Genomic DNA, 14,154 nt, shown 5'->3' with positions numbered 1-14,154 from the left:
TATGTTTATTGCGGCACTATTCACAATAGCAAAGACTTGGAATCAACCCAAATGTCCATCTGTGACAGACTGGATTAAGAAAATGTGGCACATATACACCATGGAATACTATGCAGCCATAAAAAAGGATGAGTTTGCGTCCTTTGTAGGGACATGGATGCAGCTGGAAACCATCATTCTTAGCAAACTATCACAAGAACAGAAAACCAAACACCGCATGTTCTCACTCATAGGTGGGAACTGAACAATGAGATCACTTGGACTCGGGAAGGGGAACATCACACACTGGGGCCTATCATGGGGAGGGGGGAGGAGGGAGGGATTGCATTGGGGAGTTATACATGATATAAATGATGAAATGATGGGTGCTGACGAGTTGATGGGTGCAGCACACCAACATGGCACAAGTATACATATGTAACAAACCTGTACGTTATGCACATGTACCCTTGAACTTGAAGTATAATAAAAATAAAAAATAAAAAATAAAAAATAAAAATAAAAAAAAGAAAGGTTAGCAGAGCTCCTAACTAGAATAACCAGTTTAGAGAGGAACATAAATGACCTGATGGAGCAGTAACATGCAGCACAAGAACTTTATGAAGCATACACAAGTATCACTAGGCAAATCAACAAAGAAAAAGAAAGATTATCAGAGATGGAAGACTATCTTGCTGAAATAAGTTGGGCAAATGAGATTAGATAAAAAAGAATACAAAGGAATGAACAAAACCTCCAAGAAATATGGGACTGTGTATAAAGACCAAACCTACAACTGATTGGAGTAACTGAAAGAGATGAGAATGAAAACAAGTTGGAAAACACACTTCAGCATATTATCCAGGAGAACTTCCCCAACCCAGCAAGACAGGTCAACATTCAAATTTAGGAAATACAGAGAACCCCACTAAGATACTCCACGAGAAGATCTACTCCAAGACACACAATCGTCATTTTCTCCAAGGTCAAAATGAAGGAAAAAAATGTTAACAGCAGCCAGAGAGAAAGCCCAGGTCACCTACTAAAAAAAGTCCATGAGACTAACAGTGGATCTCTCTGCAGCAACGCTACAAGCCAGAATAGAGTGGGGGTCAGTATTCAGCATTCTTAAGTAAAAGAATTTTCAACCCAGAATTTCATATCCAGTCAAACTAAACTTCATAAACAAAGGAGAAACAAAATCCTCTTCAGACAAGCAGATGCTGAGGAAATTCACCACCAGGCCTGCCTTGCAAGAGCTCCTGAAGGAAGCACTAAATATGGAGAAAAAAAAAAAAAGAACCTGTACCAAACATTGCAAAACACATGAAAGTATGAAGACCAATGACACTATGAAGAAACGGCATCAACCAGTGTGCAAAATAATCAGCTAGCATCATGACAGGACAAATTCACACATAATAATACTAACCTTAAATGTAAATGGGCTAAATACCACAATTAACAGACACAGACTGGCAAATTGGATAAAGAGTCAAGACCTATCAGTGTGCTGTATTCAGGAAACCCATCTCACATGCAAAGACACGCATAGGCTCAAAATAAAAGATGGAAGAAAATCTACCAAGCAAACGGAAAGCAGAAAAAAGCAGGGGTTGCAGTCCTAGTCTCTGACAAAACAGACTTTAAACCAAAAGACAAATAAGGGCATTACATAAAGGTAAAGGGATCAATGCAACAAGAAGAGATAACTATCCTAAATATATATGCACTCAATACAGGCACACCCAGATTCATGANATAATCAGCTAGCATCATGACAGGACAAATTCACACATAATAATACTAACCTTAAATGTAAATGGGCTAAATACCACAATTAACAGACACAGACTGGCAAATTGGATAAAGAGTCAAGACCTATCAGTGTGCTGTATTCAGGAAACCCATCTCACATGCAAAGACACGCATAGGCTCAAAATAAAAAGATGGAAGAAAATCTACCAAGCAAACGGAAAGCAGAAAAAAGCAGGGGTTGCAGTCCTAGTCTCTGACAAAACAGACTTTAAACCAAAAAGACAAATAAGGGCATTACATAAAGGTAAAGGGATCAATGCAACAAGAAGAGATAACTATCCTAAATATATATGCACTCAATACAGGCACACCCAGATTCATGAAACAATTTTTTTTTTTTTTTTGAGATGGAATCTCACTCTGTCACCCAGGGTGGAGTGCAATGACATGATTTCAGCTCAGTGCAACCTCTGCCTCCCCAGTCCAAGCAATTCTTCCTCAGCCTCCCAAGTAGCTGGGACTACAGGCACCCACCACCATGCCTGGCTAATTTTTTGTATTTTTAGTAGAGATAGGGTTTCACCATGTTAGCCAGGATGGTCTCAATCTCCTGATCTCGTAAAAAAAAAATTCTTAGAGACCTACAAAGAGAGACTTAGACTGCCACACAATAATAGTGGGAGACTTTAACACCCCACTGTCAATATTAGGCAGATCAATGAGACAGAAAATTAACAAGGATATTCAGGACTTGAAATCAGCTCTGGATCAAGTGGACCTAATAGACATCTACAGAACTCTCTACCCCAAATCAACAGAGTATACATTCTTCTCAGCACCACATCGCACTTATTCTAAAATCAACGACATAATTGGAAGCAAAACACTTCTCAGCAAATGCAAAAAAAATCACAACAGTCTCTCAGACCACAGTGCCATCAAATATAGAACACAACTCAGGACTAAGAAACTCACTCAAAACCACATAATTTTATGGAAATTGAACAACCTGATCCTGAATGACTCCTGGGTAAATAATGTAATTAAATCAAAATCAAGAAGTTCTTTGAAAGCAATAAGAGCAAAGAGACAATGTACCAGAATCATTGGGATGCAGCTAAAACAGTGTTAAGAGGGAAATTTATAGCAATAAATGCCCACATCAGAAAGCTAGAAAGATCTCAAATCGACACACTAATATCACAATTAAAGGAACTAGAGAAGCAAGATCAAACAAATCCAAAAGCTAGCGGAAGACAAGAAATAACTGAGATCAGAGTAGAACAGAAGGAGATAGAGACATGAAAAACCCTTCAAAAAAATCAGTGAATCCAGGAGCTGGTTTTTTGGAAAAAATAGTAAAATAGACCACTAGCTAGACTAATAAAGATGAAAAGAGAAAAGAATGAAATAGATACAATAAAAATGATATAGGAGCTATCACCACTGACCCCACATTTTTTGATGGTAGTTTGTAGAAATAGACTAGAAAATAGACTAGAAAATCTAGAAGAAATTGATAAATTCCTGGACACATACACCCTCCCAAAACTAAACCAGGAGGAAGTCAAATCCCTGAATACACCAATAACAAGTTCTGAAACTGAGGCAGTAATTAATAGCCTACCAACCAAAAAAAGCCCAGGACCATATGGATCCACAGCTGAATTCTACCAGAGGTACAAAGAGGAGCTGGTACCATTCCTTCTGAAACAATATTTCAAACAGTTGAAAAGGAGGACTCCTCCCTAACTCATTTTATGAGGTATCATCCTGATACTAAAACCTGGCAGACACACACACACACACACACACAAGTTCAGGTTAATATCCCTGATGAACATTGATGCAAAAATCCTCAATAAAATACTAGCAAACCAAATCCAGCAGCACATCAAAAAGTTTATCCACCACAATCAAGTCAGCTTCATCCCTGGGATGCAAATGGGTTCAACATACGCAAATCAATAAACATAATCCATTACGTAAACAGAACTAATAACAAAAACCACATGATTATCTCAATAGATGCAGAAAAGGCCTTCAATAAAATAAAACATCCCTTCATGTAAAAAACTCTCAACAAACTAGGTATTGATGGAACATATCTCAAAATAATAAAATCTATATGAAAAACTCACAGGCAGTATCATACTGAATGAGCGAAAGTTGGAAGCATTCTCTTTGAAAATCAGCACAAGACAAGGATGCCCTCTCTCACCACTCCTGTTCAACATAGTATTAGAACGTCTGGCCAGGGCAATCAGGCAAGAAATAAAGGGTATTCAGATAGGAAGAGAGGAAGTCAAATTGTCTCTGTTTGCAGACGACATAATCCTATATTTAGAAAAACCCCATCATCTCAGCCCAAAAACTCCTTAAGCTGATAAGCAACTTCAGCAAAGTCTCAGGATACAAAATCAATGTGCAAGCACATGTGTTCCTATACACCAACAATAGACAGGTAGAGAGCCAAATCATGAATGAACTCCCATTCACAATTACCACAAAGAGAATAAAATACCTAGGAATACATCTAATAAGGTATGTGAAGGACCTCTTCAAGAAGAACTACAAACCACTGCTCAAGGACATAAGAGAGTAAGAGAGGACAAAAACGAATGGAAAAAAAATTCCATCCTCATGGACAGGAAGAATCAATATCATGAAAATGGCCATACTGCCCAAAGTAATTTATAGATTCATTGCTATTCCCATCAAACTACCACTGACATTTTTCAAGAATTAGAAGAAGCTACTTTAAAATTCATATGGAACCAAAAAAGAGGCTACATAGCCAAGACAATCCTAAGTAAAACAACAAAGCTGGAGGCATTACAGTACATGACTCCAAACTATACTAAAAGTCTACAGTAACCAAAACAGCACGGTACTGGTCCAAGAACAGACATACAGACCAAGCGAACAGAATAGAGGCCTCAGAAATAAGACCACACATCTACGACCATCTGTTCTTCAACAAACCTGACAAAAACAAGCAATGGGGAAAGGATTCCCTATTTAGTAAATGGTGCTGGGAAAACTGGCTAGCCATATGCAGAAAACAGAAACTGGACCCCTTCCTTATAACTTATACAAAAATTAACTCAAGTTGGATTAAATATTTAAATGTAAGACCTAAAACCACAAAAACCCTAGAAGAAAACCTAGGCAATACCATTCATGACATAGGCATGGCCAAAGACTTCATTACAAAAATGCCAAAAGCAATTGCAACAAAAGCTAAAATTGACAAATGGGATCTAATTGATCTAAAGAGCTTCTGCATGGCAAAAGAAACCATCATCAGAGTGAACAGGCAGCCTACAGAATGGGAGAAAAGTTTTGCAACCTACCCATCTCACAAAGGTCTAATATCCAGAATTTACAAGGAACTTAAACGAATTTACAAGAAAAAAAAAACCCATCCAAAAGTGGGCAAAGTATATAAACATACACTTCTCAAAATATGACATTTATACAGCCAACAAACATTTTAAAAAGCTCAACATCACTGATCATTAGAAAAACGCAAATCAAAACAACAATGAGATACCATCTCATGCCAGTCAGAATGGCGATTATTAAAAAGTCAAGAAACAACAGATCCTGGCAAGGCTGTGGGGAAATAGGAATGCTTTTATGTTGTTGGTGGGAATGTAAATTAGTTCAAACATTGTGAAAGACAGTATGGTGATTCTTCAAGGATCTAGAACCAGAAATATCATTTGACCCAGCGATCCCATTACTGGGTAAATACCCAAAGATTATAAGTCATTCTGCTATAAAGATACATGCACACATATGTTTACCACAGCACTTTTCAGAACAGCAAAGACATGGACCCAACCCAAATGCCCATCAATGATAGACTGGAGAAAGAAAATGTGGCACATATACACCATGGAATACTATGCAGCCACAAAAAGCAATGAGATCATGTCCTTTGCAGGGACATAGATGAAGCTGGAAGCCATCATCCTCAGCAAACTAACACAGGAAAAGAAAACCAAACACCACATGTTCTCACTCATAAGTGGGAGTTGAACAGTGAGAACACATGGACACAGGGAGGGGAACATCACACATTGGGGCCTGTCAGCAGTGGGAATGATGATGGGTGGGAAAGCATCAGGACTAACAGCTAATGCATGTGGGGCTACAAGCCTAGGTGACAGGTTGATAGGTGCAGCAAACCACCATGGCACACGTAAACCTATGTAAAAAACCTATATGTTCTGCACATGTATTCTGGAACTTAAAGTAAAAAAAAATAAAAATAATAAAACATAAATAAATAAGTATTTAATATATAATCCAACTAACATTTTAAAAAGAAAAGACAGGGGGAAAAAAAGCAAAGGGGAGTACTCATTCAGGACCATAATAAATATCCAGGACATTTTTAAGGGAGCTATATCTCTTTTGCTGGTTGTTTTAGTTTTCCTTCAAACCTCAGCTCCCTATATTGATAAAATTCTGGACCTGGAAAGTACCTTGGATACTATAAAATACAACTTCCTCATTTTCCTAAAAAGGAAAGAAGGTGACACCCAGAAAGGTAAATTGTTTAAGATTACACAGCTTCTAAATGGCAGAGCCAGGACTAAAGGTCCTAAGACCAAAATAGTTCAGTTCTCGTTTCATCTCACTATTTTGTGAGACTGACCCTCCTTGCCTTAATCTGGAGTTCCTTTCCTATGCAAACCTTCACCTCACACAAGGCCTCACCAGGGCCCTGCATCTAGACCTGGAGGCATCTTTTAAGTAGACAGAGCTGAGGATAAACACCTACCTGGCTGAACTTCAAGGGCTTCTTCCATGATTCTTATAAGAATTAGGTACCTGCCATCCCTCCAGGTGCTCTTTGTAGATAACCAAAATCTCACCAGAAGGTTGGGTTAGGCTTCCAATCTAGGAAAAGACTCCATCCCATACCTACCATGTGATACCACACCCCAAAACAACAGGTGCCCCTCAAGGAAATTCCCAGTTCCTTGAGGCCTTGAGTTCACCAGTTCCTCTATTATCATCTCCCATGAGTCCTCATCTCCTGTTCCTGAATGTTCTTGGACATAGACAGAGAAAATATGACTTGTTGATTGAGTTTTCTTTTCACTTTTAATGAGGCTGACTAAATTAAACACTTAGGACATGGCACCCAAGTTTTCAGTCAAGACCTATGAAATGAAGTTCAGTGGTCAACACTGGAAACCCAATAGAGCCTTGCCCCTTCTCCAACACTGAGGCAAATGCTTTAGCACACAGTTTCACAAACTCCTCTTAGACCAGTCGTAGCTTCTTAGCAAGCTGAGGACTCGTGGCACTTTGTGCTCTAGCACTCATTTCTACACATTAGGATGAGACAACTCCAGAACATACCATTCCTCTTTTGGTCATGATCTGGGGTCAATCTGAGAGAGACCACTTAATAAATCTTCTCATGCTTTACATTTGTAAAATATTCTCCTTCAAGTTTATCTAAAACACAATGCTATAGACCTCTTATCACATTGTCCATATATAGAATATTCCAGAGCACAAACCTGAAAACGTTGGCTAACATTTTACTAGTACTCCTTAATTTATGTTGGCCACTAAGACACCATGTGATTTTAGTGTATACAAAGACACTAACACCCACATAAATAATATCAACAATGGGAACTCTCCTGGAAGGCGAACACTTTTAATATCTCATGACACACCGTGCCAGACAACAAAGTTTCCTCCGCCTACATTTGGACCTTCTCAGGATATGTAATATTCTCTTGGAGTCCTAACAGAAGCACACTTGCAGCATGATATTCTCTAGGATACAATAAGCGGAGACCCTGGGTGCTTCCTACCAGGTTTCAGCATTACAGTGCCAGAACATCTTATCTTCCTAAGTTCACCCCTGTAAGAGAGCATCAGAGAGAACAAGCAGCTGTAGGAGTGCAGTAAAGAATTACAAGCAAACAGCTCTTCTACAGCTGCTAAGAGCCAGGGGGCTGATAATCTCTTTGATATTTCTCTCATCTTTTAAAGATGCTTTGAAATCAAGAGAGCAGGATATATCCTAGAGAACAGGACAGCAGAAAAACTTCTTCTCTTGCCCTTGCAGCCCATTAATAGGAACCCAGACATCTTACCCCAAAACTGCAGGTTATATTGAGAGACATAAATGGCCATTTACTTTTTGAGCAGCTTGTTAGGAAGAGGTCCCCAGGACCATTCTCCATAGGTCTGCAAGTCTTGAGAAGCAGAAAAGAAATATTACCTAAAGTGTGCACCATGAGAAAGCAGCCACAACAGAAACTATATCAAAGGTGTGGATGACAAGAGCCATTTACAGGCTGACAACTCAAAGTGTCAACAGCAGAGGGAAGAGGAAAGAGAGCAAGAGAGAGAGAGACCCTGCCCCAAGGAAAGATAGAGCAGGCAAGAAACTGCCCAAAAGAAAAGAGCACATCAAGAATGAGTTCAAACAATGAGTTTTGCAAGGAGGTCAGCAAAGCCAAAGACACAAAGACATTACAGAGGGATGCTATAACTCCTGGCAAGACCCACAGGAAGATGACAGAAGAGTAGACATAAAGGCAGCTAGACTGATGCTGGCCTGGCCTTGACTGACCCAAGCACTTCATCAACTCTCTGTATAAGAAACGCTGTTGATAACAACTAAATTCACCTTCATATAACATGTTCAAAATAAGGTATATTCATCGAAATAATAATATTTAATTGTTTGACTGAATTTATTACTCACACTTTTCTCCCCAAAGAATAGGTATTTGGTATGTTTGGTGCCCTGTGGCTGATGGAAACCCACAGCTGTAGTCTCAACAGCTCACACCAGTATAACTAGAGCCATCATGTGGAGAATCAACAACACATTACAGGGAGCACCGGAATGCAGAGAACATCTCTGCTTCAGTCAGGCCTGACTGCTGGAATCCTAGATTGTTGCCAGTTTTACTGTAATCTTTTCTTTCCTCTAAAACAGAGGTTGGCAAACTCTGGTGGCATGTGGGTCACATTCAGCCAACTACCTGATTTTTTAAATAAAGCTTTATTGATACATAGCCGCACCTCTTCATCTACATATTATCTGTGCCTGCTCTCTCACTATAATGACAAACACCAGTATACTTTCCCCATTGCTTCCATCCTTTCTCCTTCTTGTTGTTTCTCTTTCCCTTTTTAGAGCTATTATCCAGCCATAATCAACTCCAGAAAGTGTCTGGGTCCCCATCTAAACACACACTCTGGAACTCAGCTGCCACCAGTGGTTTAGTCTAATTTTGTTTTGGAGTGGGGGTAAATTTTGTTGTTGATTTGATCACATTGGATTTATTAAATTAAAAACATTGCTTTTGGTAGCAAGTCAAATAATATTGAAGTAATTACAGAAAGAGTTAAGAATCTCTCCTTTCTCTCCATTCTACTTCTTGAAGTACAAAATGTTAATATTTATTCCTTCCACACTTTCTGCTAGAGGTGGCTTTTTAAAAAATCTTTATTATCACAGTAAGATTGAGAGAAGAAAATACTTAATATTTAATATATAGAGTACATTAATCCATTCAATAAATATTTTTGAAACCCTCTGTGTTTCACGTACTATGCTAAGTGCTGAAGAACCAACTTAAAATTATCTAGGATATATGCCTGAATATCACATAATAACAGCTGTTTCTTCTTATAAAATAAAGAGCCCCACTATGCTTAATAAAATGATAATGATTTGCACACACCAGCTAGCCAAACCAAGGATAGGTGGCATTAGACACAGGAGGACTAACAAGTAGCTGAAAGTAATCTATTTTCCAGATCTAGAAAGACAATCAACTAAAAAGCCAGAGTATAAAAAGAATGAATCCACAGGTGTGTTAGGATGTTATTGTATAGCTATAAATAAATACATAAGACTGGGTAATTTATGAAGAAAAGAAGGTTAATTGGCTGAAGGTTAATTGGCTCACTTTTCTGCAGGCCGTGTAGGAAGTGCAGTGCTGGAATCTGCTGCTAGGGAGACCCTATTAAGGTTTTACTCATGGCAGAAGGCAAGAGGGAGCAGGCATGTCACATGGCAACAACAGGAGCAAGGAGTTGGAGGGAGAAATGCCACACATTTTTAAACCACCAGATCTGGTGTGAACTCAGAGTGAGAGCTCACTTATCATGAAGGGATGGCTTGAGCCATTCATGAGGGATCTGCCCCTGTGATCCAAACACCTCCCACTAGGCCTCGCCTCCAACACCAAGGATTACATTTCAACATGAGATTTGTGTGGGGAAAAATATCCAAACTATATCATTCTGACCCAGCCCCTCCCAAAGTTCATATTCTTCTCACATTTCAAAATAAAATAATGCCTTCTCAATATTCCCCCAATGTCTTAAGTTGTGCCAGCATTAACTCAAAATCCAAAGTCTAAAGTCTCATCTGAGACAAAGCAAATCCCTTCCACCTATGAGCCTGTAAAATCAAAAACAAGTTAATTACTTCCAAGATACAATGGGGGTGTAGAAATTGGGTAAACAGTCCTATTCCAAAATGGAGAAATTGGTCAAAAGAAAGAAGCTACAAGCCTCCACGTAAGTTCAAAGCCCAGCAGGGCAGTCATTAAATCTTAAAGCTCCAAAATAATCTCCTTTGATTCCATGTCCCACGGGTAGAGCATATTGGTACACGGATGGGCTCCCAAGCTTTACTCCTGTGCCTTTGCAGCGTTCAGCTCCCAAGGCTGCTGTTACAGGTTATTAAATATCTGTGGCTCTTCCAGACACAGGGTGCAAGCTGTCAGTGCATCTAACATCCTTGGGTCTGGAGGGCAGTGATCTCCTTCTTACACTCCCCTAGGCAGTGGGGACTCTGTATAGAAGCCCCAATTCCACATTTCTCCTTGGCACTCTCCAAGTAGAGGTTCTCTGTGGGGGGCTCCACCTCTGTTGCAGGCTTCTGCCTGGGTACCCAGGCTCTTCCACACATTCTTTGAAATCCAGGCAGAGGCTGCCAAACATTCTTTACTCATGCATTCTGCAAATGACAAGCTTAACACCACATGGAAGCTGCCAAGGCTTATAGCTTGCATGCTGTAGACATAAGGCCCAAGCTGTACCTGAGACCCTTTGAGCCATGGCTGGAGCTGAAGCAGCCAGAATGTGGGAAGCAGTGTCCCAAGGCTGCAAAAGGCTTCATAAGGTAGGTGTATTATACTGCTATGAAGAAATACCCAAGACTGGGTAATTTATAAAGAAAAAGAGGTTTAATGGGCTCACAGTTCCACATGGCTAGGGAGGCCTCACAATCATGGTAGAAGGTGAAAGAGGAACAAAGGCAACACACGTCTTACATGGCAGCAGGCAAGAGTGCATGTGCAGGGGACTGCTCTTTATAAAACCATTAGATTTCTTGAGACTTATTCACTATCATGAGAACAGCATGCAAAAAACCCGCCCCCATGATTCAACCACCTCGCATCGAGTCCCTCCCACAATATGTGGGAATTATGGGAGCTACAATTCAGGATAAGATTTGGGTGGGGACATAGCCAAACCATATCATTCTGCCCCTGCCCCTCCCAAACTCATGTTCTCTTATTTCAAAAGTAATCATGCCTCCCCATCAGTCACCCAAAGTCTTAATTCATTTCAGCATTAACTCAAAAGTCCAGTCCAAAGTCTCATCTAAAGCAAGGCAAGTTCCTTCTGCCTATGAGCCTGTAAAATCAAAAGCAAGTTAGTGACTTCCTACATAAAACAGAATTACAGGCATTAGGTGAACATACCCATTCCAAATGTAAGAAATTGGCCAAAATGAAGGGGCTAAAGGCCCCATGCAAATCTGAAATCCAGTGGGACAGTCAAATCTCAAAGCTCCAAAATGACCTCCTTTGACTCCATGCTTTATATCCAGGTCACCCTGATGCAAGAGGTGGGTTCCTATGGTCTTGGGCAGTTTCACCCACGTCTGTGGCTTTGCAGGAGACAGCCCCCCTCCCAGCAGCTTTCACGGGCTGGTGTTGAGTATCTGTGGCTTTTCTAGGCACATCGTGCAAGCTGTTGGTGTATCTACCATTCTGGGGTCTGGAAGACAATGGCCCTCTTCTCACAGCTCCACTGGGCACTGATCCAGTGGGGACTCTGTATGGGGGCTTTGACCCCACATTTCCCTTCTGCACTGCCCTAGAAGAGGTTCTCCATGAGGGCTTCACCCCTGCAGCACACCTCTGCCTAGACATTCAAGCACTTCCATACACCCTCTGAATTCTAGGTAGAGGTTCCCAAACCTTAATTATTGACTTCTGTGCACCCGAAGGCCCAACCAGTATCAGAAGAAGATTGTTGGATAATGTTGGGCATGTCCTCCTCAAAGATATATTAAAGCCCTAACACTCAGTACCTGAGAATATGAACTTATTTAGAAATAAGGTTTTTCAGATGTAATCAGGCTAAAATAAGCTATACTCAATTAAGGTGCACCCTAATCAGATATGACTAATGTCCTTACAAGAAGAAAAAACAGATAGACAGAGATATGGAGAAGAAGCTCATGTGAATACAGAGGCAGAGACTGGAGTAATGCATTCAAGCCAAGAAATACCAAAAATTGCCACTCCAGAAACTAAGAGAAAGTCATGGAACGGAATCTCCCCTAAAGCCTTCAGAGAAAGCATGGACCTGCCAGTACGTTGATTTTGGACTTTTAGTTTCCCCAACTGTGAAAGAAAAAAAATTCTGTTGTTTTAAGTCAGTCAGTTTGTGGTAATTTCTTATGGCAGCCTTACAAAACTCGTACATCTGTGCAGGACCTGTAAAGAATTGGCCCAAACTGTTTCTGCCACACTGAGCCCAACACTCTTCTCCCACCTTGGGGTATAAAATGTTAAAATTGAAAAGTGCAATTAACTTTCATTTTAATTTTAATTTTAATTAAAATTGTTTTAATTAAAATTTTAATTAAAATTGTTTTAATTAAAATTTTAATTAAAATTGTTTAATGTGCTCTGAGACTCACTCCCACCTTCCCTCACTCAGAGTCTGATGAATGAATCAATACAGAATGAGGCTATCTTCATGCCCTAGGTGACATGTAATCTCTCACCTGCTACCCTCATAACCAGCCCAAAACCCACAAAACCGTACTCAAAGGAGATTGGATCAAAATGACTAGAAGTTAAAATTTCCAGGAAGGGATCCTCTTATTCAAGAGTCCTAAAAACATTTCCCTCAAGTACAAGAAAAGGATGTGGCTGATAAAGTTCCTAGAAGGATCATCAGCCACTCGGGAAAATGAAATTGTCAAGCTGCACTGCTGTAGCCAGATGCAGTCCAGAGAATCACAGAAGGAAAGTGGACCCAACTGGCCTCTGGCCACCCACTGCACACATCATCATTCACACCAGGCTGTGCTGGAGGGTTTCAGAGCACAAAGACCCATTAATTCTGAAAGAGAATTTAGCCATGGACTCTGAGGACTACGATAACAGAGACCTTGAGAACAAAGCACAAGCAGAAGCACACACAGAAAGGGGGAGGGAGGGTGACAAGGGAGAGAAGCCTGCTGATCCCTGAAAGCAACTCTGCTGCTTTAATTAGCTGCCCTTACTCAGGAGCCACCTATTTCACACATCAATGTTTAGTGGTATTTCACATCTCTCTGATCCTCTGTGTGGGTGCCTGAATTGTGGTGTGTGGTGTGTGGAATGCTGTGGTTTATGGATGGTGCAGTATGTGTGTGTGGTGTGTGTGTGCATGACTGTGGTAAGTGGAATGGTTCAGTGTGTATCTGGGGTGTGTGCTTGGGGAGGGTGGTGTATGGGGAAACAGGGGTTTGTGACTGAATGCCTGCTGTCAGGATTTCCTAGGTTCAGGTGGAGCAAAACCAGCCTGAGTATGTAGCTGCCGCATCAGCAGTGACTTGGAGCTGATCCACTGTCTGGTCTATTTTTAGCAATGATGCACCATGACTTTGCACTCTTCCTTAATATAATTGACGGCAGCAGGATCCCGTTGGGAACAGCAACTACAGCTAAGCACTCTCTGCTTTCCAGATCACACAATCTCATAGTCCTTCAGAACAAATTATGAAGCATTTCTAGACCCTTGAGACATTTGAAACACTGCAGAAAATTTTCCAGACTTTGAGAGGCAAAAGAAAAAAAAATTATTCAATATATCAACACTAACACTGACTCTATATGGGAACTTTTAACTAGTCCCTCTAGTCACCTTAAAATCTAGAATAAGTAAACAAAAGCCAACTTAGTGCAAAATCATGATTAGTGTTTGCCTGAATCAATGAAAAAATGAAAATAGTACTGTAGTTGGTAAGAATTTATTATTTTATAGGCCCATTTTAAGACTATAGGACAGGTAGCTATTAAATAATGCAAATTATATAATAGCTACTATATAATAGCTATTATA

The sequence above is a fragment of the Rhinopithecus bieti genome, unplaced genomic scaffold (assembly GCF_001698545.2).
Source record: "Rhinopithecus bieti isolate Rb0 unplaced genomic scaffold, ASM169854v2 scaffold_1106, whole genome shotgun sequence".
NCBI lineage: Eukaryota > Metazoa > Chordata > Mammalia > Primates > Cercopithecidae > Rhinopithecus > Rhinopithecus bieti.
This window is presented reverse-complemented; position numbering follows the sequence as displayed.